The sequence below is a fragment of the Phyllobates terribilis genome, unplaced genomic scaffold (assembly GCF_046119375.1).
Source record: "Phyllobates terribilis strain yellow unplaced genomic scaffold, ASM4611937v1 Scaffold_1__5_contigs__length_1240528914, whole genome shotgun sequence".
Classification (NCBI taxonomy): Eukaryota; Metazoa; Chordata; class Amphibia; order Anura; family Dendrobatidae; genus Phyllobates; species Phyllobates terribilis.
In genome coordinates this window covers 749,955,715-749,978,929 of record NW_027362761.1, presented here as the reverse complement: position 1 = coordinate 749,978,929, position 23,215 = coordinate 749,955,715, and the positions used below count along the sequence as shown (strand labels likewise).

General features: G+C 45.2%; 1 protein-coding gene and 1 long non-coding RNA gene across 4 annotated transcripts in view; one reads left to right on the top strand and one right to left on the bottom strand.

The window, feature by feature from the left end:
• Window positions 1–8,020, top strand: part of LOC141149297 (uncharacterized) — a 56,728-nt gene extending 48,708 nt beyond the window's left edge. The window contains exon 4 of the long non-coding RNA XR_012245604.1: window positions 7,800–8,020. This is a non-coding gene — a long non-coding RNA (uncharacterized lncRNA). The remainder of the gene's footprint in view (window positions 1–7,799) is intronic.
• Window positions 1–23,215, bottom strand: part of PDE4C (phosphodiesterase 4C) — a 1,152,428-nt gene that overhangs the window by 239,504 nt on the left and 889,709 nt on the right. The window lies entirely within an intron of this gene.

The window sequence follows — 23,215 nt, the reverse complement described above, 5'->3', positions numbered from 1 at the left end:
TAAAGCTGCCTTATCAACTTTACCACACGCAGAATGGCATAAAAAACCCACAAAAAAACAATTCCTCGATTGTTGGTTTTTGTTTATTCTGCCTCCCAAAAATCGGAATAATAAGCGATCAAAAAATATCATGTGCCTGAAAATGGTACCAATAAAAATGTCAACTTGTTCCACAAAAAACAAGCCCTCACATGACTATATCGGCCGAAATATGGAAAAATGATTGCAAAAACTAGGTTGCAAAAAAAAGGGTCTTTTAGTGCATGACAGCTGCCAAACATAAAAACCCAATATGAATCTGACATCACTGTAATCGCACCGACCTGAAGAATAAAGTCGTCTAATCACTTATACCGCACGAGGAACGGCGTAAAAAATAAACTCTAGGATTAGGGTTGTTTTAGGGTTAGGGTTGTGCTAGGGTTAGGGTTGGGCTATGGTTAGGGGCGTGCTAGAGTTGGGGTTAGGGTTGTGCTGAGGTTGGGAATTTTTCAAAAGTAAACAAAAAAAAATATGACGATATGGCGACTAGTGTTGAGCGCAAGTGCTTGATACTTGAGTTTGCATCGGGTGCTCTGGTATGCATTGAGTATCGCGGGTGCTCGAGTGACATGCTTGAGTGACATGCTCGAGTCTCCGCCCATATCCTTCGTGGCCAAAAAAACCTTTACGGGGATTGCCTGCCATGCACGAGCGATCCCCGCATCTTTTTTTTTGGGTGTCTAACAACCGTGAAACATGCGGGCGGGGACTCGAGCATGTCACTTGAGCACCGGCGATACATGGTGCATACTTGAATATCCAATGTAAACTCAAGTAGCGAGCACTTGCGCTCAAGAATAATGACAACTTATTCAATATGATGACCTAATGTAAACAAATTCTGTGTCGTACCTCTGGGTTCAAAATGTTCACTATACCCCTTGGTAAAATCCTTGAGGGGTGTAGTTTCCAAAAACCCCCCAGTTTTACTATTTAGGCACATCAGGGGCTCCCCAAACACAACATGGCGTCCGCTAATTATTCAGCAAATTTTACATTCAAAAAGTCAAATGGCGCTCCTTCCCTTCTGAACCCTGTCATGCGCCCAAACAGTGGTTTTCCCCCACATATGGAGTATCAGCGTGCTCAGGAGGTATTACACAACAAATGGTATGGTGCAATTTCTCCTGTTCCCTAGTTTTTAGAATGGTGTCACTTTTTGGTATTTTCTGTCATATAGTCCCCTCCAAGTGACTTCAAATGTGATGTGGTCCCTAAAAAAATGCTTTTGTAAATTTTGTTAGAAAAATGAGAAATCGCTGGTCAACTTTTAACCCTTATAGCTCCTTAATAAAAAAAAAATTGGGGTTCCAAAATTGTGCTGATGTAAAGTAGACAAGTGGGAAATGTTATTTATTAACTCTTTTGTGTGACATCTCTCTCTGGTTTAAGGGCATGAAAATTCAAATTTTGAAAATTGAAAAATTTTCGCCAAATTTCCGATTTTCTCACAAATAAACGCAAGTGATATCGAAGAAATTTTACCACAATCATGAAGTACAATATGTCATGAAAAAACAATCTCAAAATCAGGGGGATCCGTTGAAGCGTTCCAGAGTAATTACCTCATAAAGTGACAGTGGTCAGAATTGTAAAAATTTGCCTGGTCATTAACGTGAAAACCACCTTTGGGGGTAAAGGGGTAAACAATATTTTACCTCACAAAACGAATCATCTGCTATCCCATGCTGTAATGTCTGTATCCTCTTTTGCTTCCTCTCCTGTCCACAAGCTGTGGTATGATCAGACCATGTTCCTGTACACGGTCAGACACAGCCATGGATTAAAATTAACTTTTGTTTGTGGGAAAACCCCTTTAAGTGTGGTCCTTTCCAAAATTGGTTTACTTCTTGGTGGCTTTTAGCTGTTCTGGCACTATTTCAGTAAAATTTTCACCCCAAGTGGTTATCGGCAACTTATAGGGTATTTCCGTATTCAGGAGAAAATGGGTAACAAATAGTGGGGTTCTTTTTCTCCTATTACTCTTTGTGAAAAAAAAAAGTCCAGTTAAAATAACATCTTAATGGAATTTTTTCTATTTTTTTTTTATGTGAAGCACCAGAAGGGTTAGTGTGTGTTCTTTAAAGGGGGTGTCCTGTCCAAATCGATGATAAGTCTGCAGTCACTCTGTGTGACTGCAGACTTATGAATCCCCCAGAGCTGGGACCAGAGGGTATATATGCGTTATACATACTCCTGGCCAGAGCCGGTCTAGTGGGCACGGCCTCGCTTACATACTCTTGTATGGAGCAAGTCTCTAGTCTGCCACGCCCTACTTTTTAAGGGTATGTGCACACAGCGGAATACTCTTCAGGAAATGCTGGCATTTTAATAAACCTTCTAGGTTTCTTCTGTTGGGGCTTTTGGGCTCCCCATAGAATTCTTAATTTTGTTTGTGGCGTCTGCTTTTGTTTGCTTGGTCAGTTTGCTTCTTTTAATCGCTTTGTGTCTTTTGAAACCTGAAGTGGTTAAAAGACAGTCAAAAGCCTGAACATATGTACAGCAAGTTGTTTTTACATAGGAATGCACACGTTCGTTCTTTTGAGTGTTTATAAGGCGCATTTTAATGTATGTTTCAAAGCGGAACAGGCTCATTAAGGTATTCACATCAGATTTCACCTTAAAAAGTCTCAAAATGTTGGAGTTGCGCAAAAATGTGACTTTTGGCATCTTCACTCCAGTTACAGCCAGCTCCGCCAAATTGGGAGGAACTAGGGCAAGACGGGGGCCTGTCAGTGGCCACCTGTCTAAGTCACAATCAGTCGTGGTGCACTGGATGACAGAAATCTTACTCCAGTTAATGACTAGAGAAAGATTTGTGGCGAGGCACATGCCACTTGCAAGACGCGCCCGATTCATTGAGTAGCATGCGCCTCTTGATGAATCAGGGGCTTCTTACTCCACCACCCCCCTTCATTGAGACTCGCATGAACAATGTTTGTCTTAATAAATTGAGGTCTTGGTGTGCACATACCCTATTTAAAATGATGTGATTTGTGGGGTGTTTGTAATATATAGGCCCCTCAAAGGCCTGCCTTTGAGAACTGTATCAGCTGTGAAAGGTTTCTGAAAGCTTCTCAAAAATCTGAAAAATTGCTGCAAAACTTAAAAGCTGTCCAATGTCCTCCCCGTCCCCACAAAAAAACAGCTGGACATAAAATGCTAACCTAAAGTAGACATCTGATAAATGTTAATTATTAACAACTTTGTATGGTATGGCTGTCTGTTTTAAGAGCATACACAATCACAATCACAGTTAGAAAAGTGCAGATTTTCCAATTTTTTTCTTAGAACTGTCAGTTGCTTTTTTTTCTTAATAAATTCAAAACATATTGACCAAAATTTACTATTAACACAACATATAATGATTCATGAAAAAACAATTTAAATAACACATGTTGGAATTGTAAATCTGAGTTGTAATGTCCCGAATCGTCTGCGCAATTAACAGCTCATGCAGACGTCCGTGGATCTCGATGCGATCACGGACCGCAAATGCATGGACTTGCCGCAGATCTCCCGGCTGGAGCATGACACCTTCATATATTTCTGTGGTCTGTTATGTCCTGGTCGGAAGACCCGCGGCAAGTCTATGCATTGTGGTCCGAGATCCACAAACGTCTGCATGAACCCTAAGGGGTAAAAAATGGGTCAAATTTATAAAACATTGTGCAAAACTGTCCTGAAGAAGTCTACTCTTGATCAATTCCCCCACTATCTCATGGAACCATGTGTTACATACTCATTAGACTAAGTGCCCACGAAGCAGAAATGCTCTGGATTTTTTCTGCATCTCCCTGACAGGAAAAACGCATGCGGATTATACATGCGTTTTTCCCGTCAGGTAGAAGCGTTTTTCAAGTGTTTTTGCATGCAGGCTATCAAGCGCTTTTCCAAGCAATTTTAGCATCACTTGGAAAGTGCTTGACAACTTGGTCACACTATATAAATCCATGCAACCGGCATGGATTTACATAGTGTGACCAAGTTAATAGTTAAAAAAAGAATAAAAATGGTAAAAAAAACCACAAAACATTATACTCACCTTCTGATTGCCCCCGGTCTTCTCTCCGGTGCGTCCGGTGTCTTGGACGGCTCGCGGTAGTGTAAAAGGACCTTCCATCATTTAGTCATGTGACAGGTCACACGACCGCCGACGTCAGCGGTCGCGTTACCTGTCACATGACTAAATGACATCATGGAAGGTCCTTTTACACCATCGCCAGCTGCCGGGGAGTCAGTACGCACCGTACAGGAGACCGGGGGCCATCAGAAGGTGAGTATAATGTATATTTTTTATTTTAAATTCTTTTTTTTACAGGTACTATGGTACCCGGGTCTGGAGGAGAGTCTCCTCTTCTCCAGACCCGGGTACCATCCGCACATTGAATCGCTTAATATCTGCATGTGCACATGTAGCCATACGGATATTAAGCGATTCAATGCAAGTCAATGGCGGCAATTACACTGCGTGTCCGCAAAATTAATGGACATGCTGAGGATTTTTCCGCAATGATAATCCGCAGCGAAAATTTCCGCAGCATGTGCACAGCACATGCGGATTATCATTGGGGACCATGGGGCACGTATTACCAAGTGTTTTTTAAACGTTTTCACTGCGGAAATTCCGCGGCAAAAACACTTGAAAAACGCATAGTGGGCACACAGCCTGAGTGCTGTGTAATGCTGCATTCCCTCACACCTTTTCTGCTTGCAGACATCTCAGCAGCCAGATCACCAGATTTGCTTTCATTTGAGATGGGATTGTTCACAGTCTGACAACTTTAGCATGGAACACTATGGCTTTAATGAATTACTGAAATAAATCTGCATTCATTAACATTTTCTCTGCCACTCTGTCTGACCTTCCGCGTTAACATTGCAAGCAATTTTCATACAGTTGCTTTCCGATGATTATATAAAATATCATTTATGACTTTTATTTCAGTAAACATTGCGAGCGCCCGCACGTCTTCCAGCTGCTCGCTTCACCCACATGTGAGTGACAAACGAATTAGAAACAATATCTCTTCTGTAGATATCGAGGCTCATGGACGTCAAACAGAGAGTGGGACAGACATGGGCGTCAGGTTTTACACTGCCACTGAGGTCATCACTACTGTTGTGCCATTGATATCGACCTAGTCTTGTTCTGTGGAAATCAATCCGACCTCAGAATTACCCTTGTTAATGCCAACACATTCCAGGGCTAGATGAACAACAGCATTCAAATACTTAAATATATATGTGTATGTCGGACAGGCTGGAAAGGGAGATGTGCTGGGTTATATAACATGGCAGTTGTGTTCTGAACGTTTGCCAATATGAAGATCAGATCTGGGAATTAACTACTGACACTGAATAAAAGCATAAATTATCCTTTGGAAAAACAGCAATAAAGCTTTGCATTAACTGGTCTTTGAGTAACCCTCATAGCCTATACTGTAAGAATGGAAATGTGCAAAAAGATTTCATTAGGCCTATTCTTATGCAGTAAAAACCCTTTTACATCGTAAACAGTGAAACAAACTATGGCAAAAACAATGATCATATTAAAACCCTCCGGATTACTGAAATCTATAAATACAAGTGCACAAGGTGTCTTTTTCAGGAGGACTCCACTTAACAGAAGTACCATGGTCATCTTTTTAGAAGGCTTCTGCTGGAGCCTTTTTGCAGAGTATTTGGGGCGGAAATTCACCAAATCCCCCTCAAAAACCTGGAAATTTTGCTCAGTGGTTATGTTCATATGGAGATTTTTGTGGAGTTCTTGGAGTAGAAACTGAGCGAAAAATACAAAGTTTTGAGGAGGATTCTGAGAATTTCATCTCAGTTTTTACATAGACTCCGCTCCAAAAAGGCTCCATGTGCACAAAGCCAGTTTCTGCTCCAAAAACTCTGCAGAAAACTCTGTGTGCACACAGCCGAAAACTGTGTTCACACTAAGTTTTTTTTCCCAACTCTCCAAAATCCAAATCAAATTTTGTGATTGTTACACTCCTCATGTTTTTTTGGAGTGTTTCTGCACTGAAAAGTCAGCAAAAAATTAATTATCGATCCAATTTCAGACTACATATCATATTGTGTCCAGGAGATAAGCCTTCGACAGACATGACTGAGGATGGCTCTCTCATAGAGAACAGAGCACGAATGAGCATTTATGTGTATAGTAGAGCAGGCTGAGACGTTTGCCTACCGAACTGTTGTTTGGCTGACAGCCAATGTGTATGGGGGCCTAAGACTATGTTCCCACGTAGTGAATAAACAGCAGATATCCTGCTGCAGATTCAGCAAGCAAAATATCCACTGCTATCTGCTAAGTGGATAACATTTTAAGAAATTTCATCCACAAGCAGCAGAAGCAAAATCTGTAGCGAAAATTAGCTTGCACTGCAGATTTAAAGTCGGTAGTATGTTAATATAGTCATAGCCAAAAGTGATGGCACCCTTGAAATTGTTCCAGAAAATTATTTCTCCCAGAAAATAATTGCAATTAAAGATGTTTATTTCCATTGTGTATATTGGAACAACACAAAAAAACAGATGAAATAAAGGTAAATTATACATAATTTCACACAAAACCACAAAAATGTTCCGGACAAAATTGTTGGCAACCTCAACTTAATATTTGGTGCACACCCTTTGGAATAAATAGCGGCAATCAATCGCTTCCTATGACCATCAACAAGCTAAACAACAAGTAAAATCAACAAGTAAACTACTTTGTTTTAAGGATGTGATGCTCATTCGAACTCACCTGTGTCAAGTAACAGATTTGGGCAATATGAAAATCACACCTGAAACTAGGTAAAAAGGGGAGAAGTTGAATTAATGTTTGCATTGTGTGTTTGTGTGTGCCACACTAAGCATGGAGAACAGAAAGAGGAAAAATGAACTGTCTGAGTACTTGAGAATCAGGAGCGTTTGACAATTGGCATTCGCCAAATCTTACTACAGTCAGCGAATGGAGTCAGATTTCTGGCATAATGTACACCACAGCTATTTATGAATTAGCATGGAAATGTGAAAAGTTGCAAAAGATTTTTGTGACTTTTCAAAGCACCTTATGCTATTTAATTGCTTTAATGAATAGGGGCCAAGGTTTAGAAAAAAAAAATTGTTGAACTATATCAACAATCTCAAGGTTACAAGAACATCTCTAGAGATCTTGATGTTCCTTTGTCCAGATTGTGCAACATAATCCAAGAAGTTTACAACCCATGGCACTGTAGCTAATCTCCCTGGACGTGAATGGCAGAGAAAAATTGCTCAAAGATTGCAACGCAGGAGAGTCCAGATGAAATTCAAGCTGTCCTGCAGGCTCAGGGTGCATCAGTGTCGTCGACAGATAATTCATGCTATTTGAATGAAATGAAACGCTAAGGCAGGGGACCCAGGAGGACCTTACTGCTGACACAGAGACATAAAAAAGCCAGACTGCAGTTTAAGCCAAAATGTACATGAGTAAGCCAAAATCCTTCTGGGAAAGCTTCTTGTGGACAGGTGAGACCAAGACAGAGTTTTTGGTAAAGCACATCATTCTACTGTTTACCGAAAATGGAATGAGGCCTACAAAGAATAGATAAAGTACCTACAGTCTAATATGGTGGAAGTTGAAAGATGGTTTGGGGTTGTTTTGGTGCCTCTTGCACTGGGTGCCTTGACTGTGTGCAAGGCTTCATGAAATCTGAAGATTACTAAAGGATTTTGGGTCGCATTGTAGTGAACAGTGTCAGAAAGCTGTGTTGTCGTCCTAGGTCATGGGTCTTCCAGCAGGACAATGACGCCAAACATACTTCAAGAAGCACCCAGAAATGGATGGAAACAAAGTGTTGGAGAGTTCTGAAGCAGCCAGCAATGAGCCCAGATCTGAAACCCATTGGATACCTATAGAGAGATCTTAAAATTGCAGTTGGGAGAAGGCACGCTTCAAATATGAGAGACCTGGAGCAGTTTGTAAAAGAAGTGTGGTCCAAATGTTGATGGTTATAGGAAGCAATTGATTGCAGTTATTTATTCCAAAGGGTATGCAATCAAATATTAAGTTGAGGGTGCCAATAATTTTGTCCAGCCCATTTTTGGGACTTTGTGTGAAATTATGTCCAATTTGCCTTTTTTTTCTCAGTTTTCTGTCTTGTTCTAATGCACACAAAGGAATAAACATGTTTATAACAAAACATGTGTAATTGCAATAATTTTCTGAGAGAAATACTTCATTTTCTGGAACAATTTCAAGGGTGACAACACTTTCGGCCATGACTGTATATGCAGTGGATTTTCACCACTTATTTTACTCCAAGCAAATGGAGACATCTGTGGCAATTCTTTGTCGGATTCACTTCAGCCACCACTGTCAAATAATGAGGCAGGGGTAGGTCTTAGGGAGTCAGATTGACCAAGAAATTGTGCTCTAGACCTTGCACAGTGTACCAACCACTTTCATATACTTCAAACATGGTGTTATTGAAAAGTAGCCACAAAAGTTGTCACAAATTTTGTAACTACAGATGTGTTTCTTCTGAGGGAAAACTTTACCCTACGTGGTCCCCACTTTTCCCATAGACATCAATGAAAGCAATGTAACATATACATAATAAAACCCCTGGCGAAAATTATGGAATCACCGGGCTCGGAGGATGTTCATTCAGGTGTTTAATGTTGTTGAAAAAAAGCAGATCACAGACATGGCACAAAAATAAAGTAATTTCAAATGGCAACTTTAGGGCTTTAAGAAACACTAAAAGAAATCAAGATTAAAAATGTGGTACTCAGTAAGGGTAATTTTTTTCAGACCAAGCAGAGGGAAAAAATTATGGAATCACTCAATTCTGAGTAAAAAATTATGGAATCACCCTGTAAATTTTCATTTCCAAAACTAACACCTGCATCAAATTAGATCACACCTTGGAGAGCTGTTGCACCAAGTGGACTGACATGAATCATGGCTCCAACACAAGAGATGTCAATTGAAACAAAGGAGAGGATTATCAAACTCTTAAAAGAAGGTAAATCATCATGCAATGTTGCAAAAGATGTTGGTTGTTCACAGTCAGCTGTGTCTAAAATCTGGACCAAATACAAACAACATGGGAAGGTTGTTAAAGGCAAACATACTGGTAGACCAAGGAAGACATCAAAGCGTCAAGACAAGAAACTTAAAGCCATATGTCTCCAAAACAGGAAATGCACAACAAAACAAATGAGGAACGAATGGTAGGAAACTGGAGTCAATGTATGTGACCGAACTATAAGAAACCGCCTAAAGGAAATGAGATTTACATACAGAAAAGCTTAACATAAGCCATCATTAACACCTAAACAGAAAAAAACAAGGTTACAACGGGCTAAGGAAAATTATTGTGGACTGTGGATGACAGGATGAAAGTCATATTTAGTGATGAATCGCGAATCTGCATTGGGCAAGGTGATGATGCTGGAACTTTTGTTTGGTGCCGTTCCAATGAGATTTATAAAGATGACTGCATGAAGAGAACATGCAAATTTCCACAGTCATTGATGATATGGGGCTGCATGTCAGGTAAAGCCACTGGGAAATGGCTGTCATTACATTTTCAATAAATGCCCAAGTTTACACTGATATTTTGGACAGTTTTCTTATCCCATCAATTGAAAGGATGTTTGGGGATGATGACATAATTTTTCAAGATGATAATGCATCCTGCCATAGAGCAAAAACTGTGAAAACATTCCTTGAAAGAAGACACATAAGGTCAATGTCATGGCCTGCAAATAGTCCGGATCTCAATCCAATTGAAAATCTTTGGTGGAAGTTGAAGAAAATGGTCGATGACAATGCTCCAACCTGCAAAGCTGATCTGGCAACAGCAATCAGAGAAAGTTGGAGCCAGATTGATGAAGAGTACTGTTTGTCACTCATTAAGTCCATGCCTCAGAGACTGCAAGCTGTTATTAAAGCCAGAGGTGGTGCAACAAAATACTAGTGATGTGTTGGAGTGTTCTTTTGTGTGTTTGTTTTTCATGATTCCATAATTTTTTACTCAGAATTGAGTGATTCCATAATTTTTTCCCTCTGCTTGGTCTGAAAAAAATTACCCTTACTGAGTACCACATTTTTTATCTTGATTTCTTTTAGTGTTTCTTAAAGCTCTAAAGTTGCCATTTGAAATGACTTTAGTTTTGAGCCATGTCTGTGATCTACTTTTTTTCAACAACATTAAACAACTGAAAGAACATCCTCCGAGCCCGGTGATTCCATAATTTTTGCCAGGGGTTGTATTTGTAATAGGTGATTCTTGTCAAATAATTATTTAATTACGTTTGTCCAAAGGTAGAGGGCAATGTTAAACAATGATAGACAACATTTTGATGTTGCAATGTTAAGATGAAATGTTATGATCTCTCTATATTATAGACACACCCTAAGATGCATCCAAGTTTAGACAACAGAATTTAGAAAAACATAACAAGGATTTCAGAATTCTGGTTGGAGTAGGGTGGGGAAGGAGTTGGTTCATGACAGCTTCGTTGGTAGGCTAGTGTTCTAATGACAGCTCCCTTGGTGGTCAACAAGTGAAATCAGCTTTCATTATCTTTTTCTATTTGACATATAAAAAGTTTTCCCTGGGTAGTAGGGCTATAAGAGAGATGTCCCTGGGTAGTAGATCTGGGGGAATATATGGGTACATACCTAATGTCCAGCTGTGCTTTATACCTCTGACAGAAAGCTGAACAAGAGTTTATAGTGGTCAACTCCTTTCTTCCCTAATCAAATAGATCAGGGGTGTCAAACTCATTTTCACTGAGGGCCACATGCACATTATGGTCAAAGGGTCGCTTGTAATTCTAAGGGCTCAAGCAGACATCTGTGCAACATGGTACGAGCATGGACTGCACCACTGGTGGACACAGACAGAAAGGGGCCCCTGTGCAAGAACGGTATATTGGCCCTTTACAGTCTAAAGGTCATAATAACGTACAATTCCACCTGCTTTGGAGGTAGAAATGGGCCCCCTTACTTCTTGGAAACTGTGCGGCTGCACAGGTTGCACCAATGATATGTCCACCCCTGGACTGCACTACACAGACTGGCCAGGGGCTATAAGAAATGTCCCTGGGTTCTAGGGCTATAAGAGAGATGTCCCTGGTAATAGGGCTATAAGAGAGACGTCCCTGGTAGTAGGGCTATAAGAGAGACATCCCTGATAGTAAGGCTATAAGAGAGACATCCCTGAGTAGTAGGGCTATAAGAGAGACGTCCCCGGGTAGTAGGGCTATAAGAGAGACATCCCTGGGTAGTAGGGCTATAAGAGAGACGCCCCCGGGTAGTAGGGCTATAAGAGAGATGTCCCTGGGTAGTAGGGCAATAAGAGAGATGTCCCTGGGTAGTAGGGCTATAAGAGAGACGTCCTTGGGTAGTAGGGCTATAAGAGAGATGTCCCTGGGTAGTAGGGCTATAAGAGAGACGTCCCTGGGTAGAAGGGCTATAAGAGAGACGTTCCTGGGTTGTAGGGCTATAAGAGAGATGTCCCTGGGTATTAGGGCTATAAGAGAGATGTCCCTGGGTAGTAGGGCTATAAGAGAGATGTCCCTGGGTAGTAGGGCTATAAGAGAGATGTCCCTGGGTAGTAGGGCTATAAGATCAGGCCTGATTGGACGCCTGCTTTCTGGTAGGGTATATGGATTCAGGGGAGGAACGATTACAGGACAAAAGAAACAGGACTATTAAATTTTATATTTAATCCAAAAGGGAGGCAGTGTTTATGAAAAATATATGTAGCACCCCGAGGACTCGGCTGCTACAGGGGTATTGCACCTCGAACCAGAGGTGTGGTATTCCACTCCCGGGTAAGGATGGAGAATGGAACAGAGCTCAGTTAGCTGCATGCACTACACGCACCCCATTTCCGGGGGACAGAACAACGGTACTCCCACCAGATAGTTGTGCAGGTACGACAGCGTCTGTCCCTGGCTGGAGTGGGGGGGGGGGAGGAACATCCCAGTGGTGTAGGAGCAGACAGGGGAGGGACTCTGGGCATAGGTAGGAGCCCATTGGTTGCATTGTCACCAGGGCTCGGGTGTCAGAGGGAGTATAAAGGTGGGCACCATCTAGGAACAGGTGAGTTCAGTCTGAGGAGAAGCTGAGAGAGAGTTCAGCCAGAGAGGGCTGACAGGGAGCTGTGGCTCCGTCTGGGCCCAGCTCCAGAGCTAGGCCTGAAGCAGAGAGGAGAGAGAAGGAAGAGGAGAAACACAAAGAAAGGCCCAGAGACGCAAGCATAGAGGGAACCCTGAGATCCCACAAGAGAACGAAAACGGGTGAAGGGTTGGCAGAGAAGGGTGCCGGATCCCAAACTGGTGGAGGCCAATTATCCTTAGCCAGGAACCGGAGGTCGTGGTCAAGTTTTGGCACGACCCCTCACCACATCCACCAGGAAGGCACGCCACATAGGGTCAGGGAAACCGGAGAGAGGTTTTACCCCCATAAGGCCCGAGGAAGCCGGACAAAGGTGGGTTCCTGGTGGGGACGGCCAGTAGGAAGGAAGAGAGGGGCGCTCTGGACCATGCTCTGGAATTGCCTGGGAGTTGGCCGAGTCCCTGACCTGGTGAACGCAGCATGACTCGGGTGGTCCTACTGTGCACAAGCGACCTGATAAAGAACCGTGAGTAAAGCTTTTGAAACTGCACTACCAGACTCCGTGTTTCATCGTCGTACCTGCACCACCAGTACTGGGACATCCGCACCATCACCCCCATCATCAACTCTACAATAGCTGCCCTGAGGCAATACTCCTCCCGTGGGGAGTCGTTCCATTCTCAGCTGCACCAACAACACCAGCCTCGGCGGTCTGCCCTGCAGCGGCGGTCTCATGACCGCAATCCACGGGTGGCGTAGTCGAACATTCTAACATCTACTGCTAAATACTGCCACTCAGTTTGACTCCCTGGGCACGGACCGGGTCACCGCCACGAGACTACTACCCCTATCTGATCCGGCTCCGGGTAAGCCCCCGTGCGCGCGATGCCGCACGACTCAGGCCCAGGGGCGCGTCATATACACAAGGTTTTACAAAGGGAGACATTACAATACAGAATATACAGTTACACAAATAAAATGGGATTAAAGAAGAACTTACTAAAAAGATCTCAGAGACGATTCAGTCTAGCTCGAGGTGGGGCGCTCCAATGCCCGTTCAGTGAACGTTACCCGTGCTATATGTGGGGCCATTATTCTGTATGGAGGACTATGTGGAGCCCATTATACTGTATGGAGGACTATGTGGAGCCCATTATACTGTATGGAGGACTATGTGGGGCCCATAATACTGTATACTGGATGGCCTGCGACTTTGTCCAAGTTTATAATTTTGGCCCTCTGTGTGTTTGAGTTTGACATCCCGGAATTAAGGCCTGGTTCAGTGTGCACAACAGACAGCATACTGATCCAATAATAAATGGTGTGCCACTGAAGGTCTATGTGAAAAAAAATGCTGCTGTACTAGTATAGTCCATTTTAAATAACATGTGCATGTAAATGCAGACTGCTTGAGCATGTGGAACTGCAAGTGGAGCCAGTCATGTCTGCAGGGCCGTATTTGCCCTTAGGCACTTGTAGGCACGTGCCTAGGGCGCCGGAATTCGGGGAGGGCGGCGCCTGAGCGTATTTTTTTTGGGGGGTCGTTCGTGCCCCGAGCCGGCCGGGTGGCTCCGCCCCGGCCCCCCAGCAGCGGCGCACGGACGCTGCTTCTTCTCCGGCCGGGTGAGCACTGCAACAGTTAACTTCCCTGTGCTGGCCCGGCTGCGTTACTGCTAGGAGACACGGCCCTGTCCGACCTCCTGCTGTGTATAGATGGCTACGTGCGGCCTCCTGCTGTGTATAGATGGCTATGTTTGCTCAATATTGAGTCATACAATTAATGTAAGGCTATGTGCCCACGATGCAGAAATGCTCCGGATTGTTTTTGAGCGTTTCTGCATCTCCCTGGCAGAAAAAACGCATGTGGATTGTACATGCGGATTGTATATGCGGATTGTACATGCGTTTTTCCTGCCAGGGACATGCAGATGTGAAGCGTTCTTCACATGCATTTCCGCATGCGGGTTGTCAAGCGATTTTAGCATCACTTGGAAAGTGCTTGACAACTTGGTCACACTATATAAATCCAGGCAAACAGCATGGATTTATATAGTGTGACCGTAAAAGAATGGTAAAAAATAAAAAATAAATATTTAATTACCTTCTGATGGCCTGCCAACGTCAGTGGTCGCGTGACCCGTCACATGACTAAATGACGTCACGGCAGGTCCTTTTCAGACCATCGTGAGCTGCCGGCAAGCCAGGACGCATCGGATAAAGACACCGGGGGCCATCAGAAGGTAAGTATAATATTTATTTTTTATTTTATTCTTTTTTTTACAGGTACTATGGTACCTGGGTCTGCAGGAGAGTCTCCTCTTCTCCAAACCCGGGTACCATCCGCACATTGAAACACATGGATTCTGCATGTACAGATGCAGTGATGCGGATTACATGCGTTCCAATGCAAGTCAATGGCAGCGAAAGCGCCGCGCTACCGCAAAATAATTGGTAGTGCTGCGTTTTTTTCCGCAATGATAATCCGCAGCAGAAATTTACGCAGCATGTGCAAAGCACATGCGGATTATCATTGGGGAACATGGCAGACCTTCTACCAAGCGTTTTTTAAGCGTTTCTGCAGCGGAATTGCTTAAAAAATGCATAGTGGGCACACAGCCTAAAAAAAAATATTATAATTAATATTGTGCCAAATTAATTTCACGTGAACTATCACATGATCTATCACAGGGGATCATGTGACATGTGATACATCAGGTGTGTGTGTGTGGGGGGGGGCCCGCGCCTTCTAAACTGCCCGGGGCCCTTGCTATTCTTAATCCACCCCTGATCGTGCCCTCTCGCCCTCCGGTCACGCCCACCCACCTCACCTCTCTAGTCAGCTCTGCTGCTGCGATCTGGAAAGAAGAGGAGGAGCCCGGGCACTTGAAGTTCCCGCGGAGGCCCGGGCAGCACATCGCTGTCGGCGGCTCATCTCATCAGGTAGCGCCGGGAATTGTGTCCTGTTGTGATGTGCCATTGCGCCGACACTGCCACCCGGGTGCATGATGCTGGCTGAGGAGCTCTCGCTTCTGCAGACAGTCTGCTCAGCAGCATAATTGATGATGGCGGGCGGCAGGCGGCGAGGCGGGTGGCGGGATCATAGTTTAGGCGCAGACGCGCAGTCAGCAGCTGCCGCCGGTACTGTGTTCTGTGCTGTGCACAGACAGTACAGCCAGCGGGCAGCAGTGCCAGCCTGACAGAGCCCAGACTGCTTGAGTCTCTGACTATTCTCAGACTCTGAGGAGTCTGACTAGTCTGTGACTGTTGTCACTGGTCAGACATGATGGCGGGCAGCAGCAGGGAGGGACACAGTGGGGTCTGAATCCCAGACATGGGCTGCATCAGGCACTGCAGCATTGCATATGGGCCATATGCAATGCTGCAGTGCCTGCTGCAGCCCAGTTCTGTGTGGGCCGCTCCCATCTCCCCCCCAACCCCATATGCAATGCTGCAGCCCTGTGGTCTGTGTGGGCCGCTCCCATCCCCCCTCACCCTCATAAGCAATGCTGCAGCCCTGTGGTCTGTGTGGGCCGCTCCCATCCCCCCACCCCCATATGCAATGCTGCAGTGCCTGTTGCAGCCCAGCGGTCTGTGTGTGCCGCTCCCATCCCCATTTCCATATGCAATGCTGCAGTGTCTGCACGTGGGGGGGACGTGACGGGGGGTGAGGGTGGGCGTGACCGGGGGGGGGGGGGGGGGCGACCACTGACAGTGCCTAGGGCAGCAGAAACTCCAAATACGGCCCTGCATGTCTGCAATGTGTGAAAGTGACCTGCCCGTTTTATTCATACATATTTCTGAACTCAGCTTTAGATTAAACTCTTATGCAATAAACATCAAAGATCTGTTTGGGGAAAAAAAGAGAAGTATTTAAAAAAAAAACACCCTCTGAACCGTTAAGCATGACGGTGGTTCTGTTATTCTTTGTAGTTATGTGGCCTTCAAAAGCACTTGAAATACTTTCAAAGAGAGAAAAATAAATTCCATTTTTAGCCATATAATTCCATCAACAAATCCTGAAAATTAAGGCTCCAAAGTCAGTAAAGACTCTGAAGATAAGAAAATTAATATATTAGTATAACAATGATCCAAAACATACATGAAAATCACCAATAAACTGCATCAAGAAAAGTTTACTGTCCTTGAATGATCTTCAGATAGTCTGCAAACGTAACTAAACTGAATAATCTGTAGTTAAATCTCAAACTGTGCTTGCAAAATTAAAAAAATATATATTTCTAAATGACTTTTCTAAAATAAATAGTTAGAAAAATCCCCATGCAAGAAGACAGAAACTGTTAGCTAGCTCTAATGGTGCATTTACACGCCATCGTTTCACGATTATTTTGGGGTGTAAAAAGGCCGCCGATCACCCGATGAACGGGCAAAACACTTGTTCATCAAGTGAAATGATCTTTTATGCCACACAAAAGATTATCGTTGGCGGTGCATCAACCTGTGTAGACAGGACTCGCACTTCCGAAAACCATGGCAGCATATGCACACTGAGCGATTTAGCATAGATCGCTCAGTTTGCAATGTTTATTTTGTCCTGGCATTGAAGCGACCGCCGATCGGTAAAGAGTTTACTGATTGGCAGCTGTATCATGCCTGCCCGTCGGTCTGTGTAAATGGACCTTAAAGGAAATCTGTCAGCAGTTTTTTGCTATGCAATCTAAAGATAGCATGCTGTAGGCCCTAGGGGTTAAAACACAGAATTCAGCAATGCCTCCCTTATCAGGCTCTGTGGTTTTGTTTGCTGAAGATGATTGTTTTAGCACAAGGAGCTTATCACTGCTGGGACACAGCAGCTTGTAAGGTAGTCCGACACACCCGCTCCTGTGATAGGCACCTCACTGTCTATGGACATTGTATATACAGAGCTTGGTGTGGGCGAGTAGTTATGGGAAAACGATATATCCGAATGATACACCAGATAGATTTTTTGAAACTGGAAGGAAGGGAGAATCTCATCAGCCCTTTCTCCACTGCCCAGCTAGCAAGGATAGGGAGATATGCAGCATAGCCTTTCAGAAGCTCCAGGGACCAGTGTGTTTGGTCTCCATGCGTAGCATGGGCATGGGGCCAGCTGGATCCAATGACTCCATAACTGGCTCCCTAGGGTCATCCAGTAAGGAATTGTAGCCCATTTTGGTTTTGGGAGATGGTAGCAAACTTAGCTAGGACCAGCCCTAGGAGTAACCCAAAAAGTGTTTAAAAAACGCCTGCAGGTCTCCTCCCACCTGTCTTTTCCTGGGGGAGCTCATGCCATCAAGACATGTGGGAGAAGTCCACCAAGTGAGGGCCCACAACCTCCCCCATGTGGAAGCCCATCCCGAGCCAGGCTTTCCATCTAAACTGGTAACTGACTTTAAGATCTGCTTATACTTGTTGCACCATGCTTTTGTATTTGTAACTCTGACCACAGTATATGTAACCCTTATGTATATAGTAGATTGTTTAGTGAGACCTTATGGTGATTAAATATATAATTAATCTTGGGCTGTTCTTTTATCTCAACCTCCGAACCTTACGTCTGTTGATCAGTCCAACGAACAAGGTACCGGGCTGGTTTCTAGCCCGATATAAGTCTGTTATATCAAATAGAGACTGGTGGCAGCTCTACCAGGCCAACAAGGCTCTGCTTCACTGGAGTAGTGGAAGAGCCTCTCAGCCTTTCAGGGGTGTGAGTCAGTGTGGGGACACGTAAGTGACTGAGTGGACCACCTTTTCTCATTCCCTGGTGCCTCTCTGTACCCGTGTGGACAGGAGGTGACAGCGTAGAACTGTACCAATCTGACCTTACGCGTCCTTAAGGGGGGTGCGGAACGTTATCAAAGGGTAGATCCGTATCACGTGCTCCGTCTGGCATAGCGTGACGTCAGGTGGGTGGCGGGGTGTGGATCCACTGCAAGAAGTGGCAACAGCGAGATTCTGCGGGGTCCCCCTGGTGCCGTTCCTTCACAATCCTATAGGTGACTAGTGGGCAAACAATCCACCAAATTTGCAGCAGTAGGTCTTTTGGTCAGAAGAATATTTTGGCTTATGTTTTATGTCTATGGCTAGCATTACAATCAAATTGTGCTTAGTATTTTCCAGAGATAATAACATGGATAATTTTATATACACCACACATTAATATTTTAGCATTAGCAGTTTTCCACAAGTCTGATTTCATGTTTTACAGTTGACTAAATGGAAACTGAAGTCTGGCTTTTCCTTTCTGAGCAGAAAGTAAACTTTACAAGCTGACTGATAAGCCACAGGGACCATTAGAGATAAGACTAAAATAAACAAAGAAAAAATCATCAGGACTGTCCAGGTTTAGTATATACTGGTCTCACAGGAACAATGCCGTAAAACTGGATTTTACAATCATAGCTCTAAAATAACTGCATGAAAATATTTTCACAGACATAAATGAATTGTGATCAGGATAACAAAAAAAAATCTAATATTGACGACTACTAGTGCTAATGGCATATGTGTTTAGTCACAATAATGGTGCCCATACACACTCGGCAGTTGAATCTGCCTAATTCAGCGGGACTGGATGACTAATAATTCATCATCTGTTTGGATTGGGCATGTTGGATTATTTCACCCAGATGCTATTTCATGAATGGATATTTCTGAATAGAGATGGACCACTGACATACATAGTTCCCATCATGCTGTGTGGTCTAATCTCCATTTAGTCTAGAACAGGGATGTCAAACTCAAATACACAGAGGGCCAAAATGAAAAGCTTGGACAAAGTTGCGGGCCAATCTTGATATTTATTTAAAAAAATGTCTACAATTGAAGACATTTTTCCTTATCATCAAATATAACGATAAACTTTTTCATATGGAAACACACTTAAAGGGGTTGTCCCACGAACAAAGTACATTTTAATTAACAGATCTTAGAATAAAATATTGGAAAAAATAATATGTTATGTAAGAGCAGTAAAAAGCATATGGCCCAATGGCCTAATTGAAATATGTAATAACAAATAACATAGGATGATAAACCTTGAATAATACAGATAATTAAGTATGATGCAAACAAAAGTGCCCACAAACACAGTATGAGGCTGAGTTTACACGATGCGTATTTAATGCGTTTCCGCAGCGTTTTTGCAGCTGCGTAAACGCCGCGCAAACGCATTAAAAACGCATGGTAGAAGGGCAGCAATGTTCCCCAATTGAAATCCGCATGTGCTGTGCCCATGATGCGGATTTTTTTGCAGCGTAAAAGCTGCGCTCAAAAATCCGCAGCATGTCAATTAATTTTGCGTAAACGCGGCGTTTTCGCCGCCATTGACTTGCATTAGAACGCGCCAATTCCGCAAGACTGCATTTATACTTGCGCTATTGGCGCGTTCTAATATGCGGATGGTACCCGGGTGTGGAGGAGAGGAGAGTCTCATCCACACCCAGGTACCATTAAAAAAGCTGTAAAACAAGAATAAAATAAAAAATATATATATACTTACCATCTGTCGGCCCGCGCAGCGCTCCTGCTTGGTTCCCGGCACTTTGCAGTGAGTTGTAAGACCTGCGCTGACGTCAGAGTCATGTGACGGGTCACGTGACGCTGACGTCGGCAGGTCTTTCAATTCAAAGTTGCCGGCAGCCGGGAGAACGGATAGAGCAGGACAGCGCGGGCCATCAGAGGGTAAGTATATACACTCTCTCGGGTCACACTATATAAATCCATGCCGTTTGCATGGATTTATATAGTGTGACCTAGTTGTCAAGCACTTTCCAGGTGATGCTAAAATCGCCTGGAAAGCGCTTATCAATCTGCATGCGGAAACGCATGTGAATCTGCATGTGGATCCGCATGTATTCTGCAGGAAAAACGCATGCACAATCTGCATGCATTTTTTTCTGCCAGGGAGATGCAGAAATGATGCAGATACCCTGATACTCCCACAGAGAATTCCTTTACAGTACCCTCTACACGCATGGTACGATGACCCTACTGTACCTCCCTCCCCCAATCCACCAGACAAAGAATGGTGACCCCATCACAGTATGATTTTCTAACTGTAATCCCCTCCACACAGCCCTCCATACAGTATAGTGGCCACAAAAAGTGCTTCTTACAATGTAATGAGCCCGACATAGTCATCCACACAGTATAACAGGGCCCTACTGTTACGCTCACGCCCGGACTGATTGGCGAGAGCCTGGTTAGTGGTCCCACTGGGCTATGAACCGAGGAGTACCTGGAGGGGCGTGACTAGGGGCCTCGCCAGATCCGACCACGAACACATGGCGGCTTAATCGACTCCGTGGTGTGGTCTAAGGAGGGACATGGGAGGTGGCCCAGGTGCTACTCCAGGTCAGACCCCGGTCACAGCTGTTGACCCACACCGGGGAATGCAGGAATGGGCAGGCACGGCAGGTATGCAGACAGGCGGGTACTGGCAGGTAGGAAAGCAGGCTGGATAGGGACAAGTACAGACTGGGATACAGGAACAAACCGCAGGTGCGGAGGACGAGCAGAGCAGAGCGAAACCGCAGGTGCGGAGGACGAGCTGAGCAGAGCGAAACCGCAGGTGCGGAGGATGAGCTGAGCAGAGCGAAACCGCAGGTGCGGAGGACGAGCTGAGCAGAGCGAAACCACAGGTGCGGAGGACGAGCAGAGCAGAGGGGAACCGCAGGTGCGGAGGATGAGCTGAGCAGAGCGAAACCGCAGGTACGGAGGACGAGGTGAGCAGAGTGAAACTGCAGGTGCGGAGGACGAGCTAAGCAGAGCGAAACCGCAGGTGCTGAGGACGAGCAGAGCGAAACCGCAGGTGCGGAGGACGAGCAGAGCAAAGCGAAACCGCAGGTGTGGAGGATGAGCTGAGCAGAGCGAAACCGCAGGTATGGAGGATGAGCAGAGCAGAGCGAAACCGCAGGTGCGGAGGACGAGCAGAGTAGAGCGAAACCGCAGGTGCGGAGGACGAGCAGAGTAGAGCGAAACCGCAGGTGCGGAGGACGAGCAGAGCCAAACCGCAGGTGCGGAGGACGAGCAGAGCAAAACTGCAGGTGCGGAGGACGAGCAGAGCAGAGTGAAACCGCAGGTGCAGAGGACGAGCAGAGCGAAATCGCAAGTGCGGAGGACGAGCAGAGCAGAGCGAAACCGCTGGTGCGGAGGACGAGCAGAGCGAAACCACAGGTGCGGCGGACGAGCAGAGCAGAGCGAAACCGCAGGTGCGGAGGACGAGCAGAGCAGAGCGAAACCGCAGGTGCGGAGGACGAGCAGAGCGAAACCGCAGGTGCGGCGGACGAGCAGAGCAGAGCGAAACCGCAGGTGCGGAGGACAAGCAGAGCAGAGCGAAACCGCAGGTGCGGAGGACAAGCAGAGCAAAAAAGCAGGTGCGGAGGACGAGCAGAGTAGAGCGAAACCGCAGGTGCGGAGGACAAGCAGAGCAGAGCGAAACCGCAGATGCGGAGGACGAGCAGAGCAGAGTGAAACCGCAGGTGCGGAGGACGAGCAGGGCAGAACAGAGCAGAGCGGAACCGCAGAGCAGAAGGTGCAGGCAGACAGGACAGGGCTCTGTTTACATGGAACAGACTGGGAAACACAGGAAGATAGTTAGAACACAGGAGGTAGAAACGGAGGCAGGGAAACGGAACAAGCAGAACCAGATACACACAAGGTACTTACAATGAAGTAGCGAGTGGACACAAAACTCACAAAAAGAAGTACAGAGACAACAAGTTAGAGTTAGGTGCAGGTTCAGACACTGCAGGAAAAGGGAAGGTACGGACATAGAGACAAACAGGTAACGGGCTAGGACACAGTTCAGACAGGAACTGAACCCGGAACAAGATACAGGAACGAGCCTGGGAACTCAGCCCCAGGGTGGCAGAAACAGACTAGAAGTCACAGATACAGGTAACGGGCCTGGGTATACAGCCCCCAGGGTGGTGGAAACAGACTAGAAGGCACAGATACAGGTAATGGGCCTGGGGTATACAGCCCCCAGGGTGGCGGAAACAGACTAGATACAGGTCAGGACCTGGCAGCTTAGTTGCACAGAGCAAACTGAAAGAAAGTGTTGCTCAGGCCCCTCCTACTGGGTGGAGGGGGTTTAAGTACCCAGTGACTCAAGGCAATAGGCTGGGGACGCATTAGGACTGTGCACACTGTAACTTTAAGAATCAGGCAGTAACCGCGCCGCCGCCCTAAACAATCAGACAAGAGACATGCACACAGCAAGTACTTAATGACGTCATTGCGCCCGTTGTGCTGAGATGTCAGACGTAGAGGGGGAATGATGAGAGAGGGTTCATCAGCTGACGCTCTCTCCTTCATCATTGCTTTCAACTGTATTGGCATCCCCCGCCTGGCATCAGGCGTCAAATATACCCACCGCGGGCCAGAGTTCGACATATGTGGTCTAGATAAAGAAAGTGGGGTAGATTTGTATAAGCAGGGGTGGATTAAGAGTAGCAAGGGCCCCGGGCAGTTTAGAAGGCGCGGGCCCCCCACACACACACACACACACCTGATTTATCACGTGACATGTGATAGATCATGTGATAGTTCACGCGAAATTAAATTGGCACAATATTAATTATAATATTTTTTTTTAGGCTGTGTGCCCACTATGCGTTTTTTAAGCGTTTCCGCAGCGGCAATTCCGCTGCAGAAACGCTTAAAAAAACGCTTGGTAGAAGGTCTGCCATGTTCCCCAATGATAATCCGCATGTGCTGTGTACATGCTGTCGAAAAGGACCTGCTGTGACGTCATTTAGTCATGTGACGGGTCACGCAACCGCTGACGTCGGCAGGCCATCAGAAGGTAAGTATATATTTTTTATTTTTTACCATTCTTTTACGGTCACACTATATAAATCCATGCCAGTTGCATGGATTTATATAGTGTGACCAAGTTGTCAAGCACTTTCCAAGTGATGCTAAAATCGCTTGTCAACCCGCATGCGGAAATGCAAGTGAAGAACGCTTCACATCCGCATGTCCCTGGCAGGAAAACGCATGTAAAATCCGCATGTACAATCCGCATGTACAATCCGCATGTACAATCCGCATGCGTTTTTTCTGCCAGGGAGATGC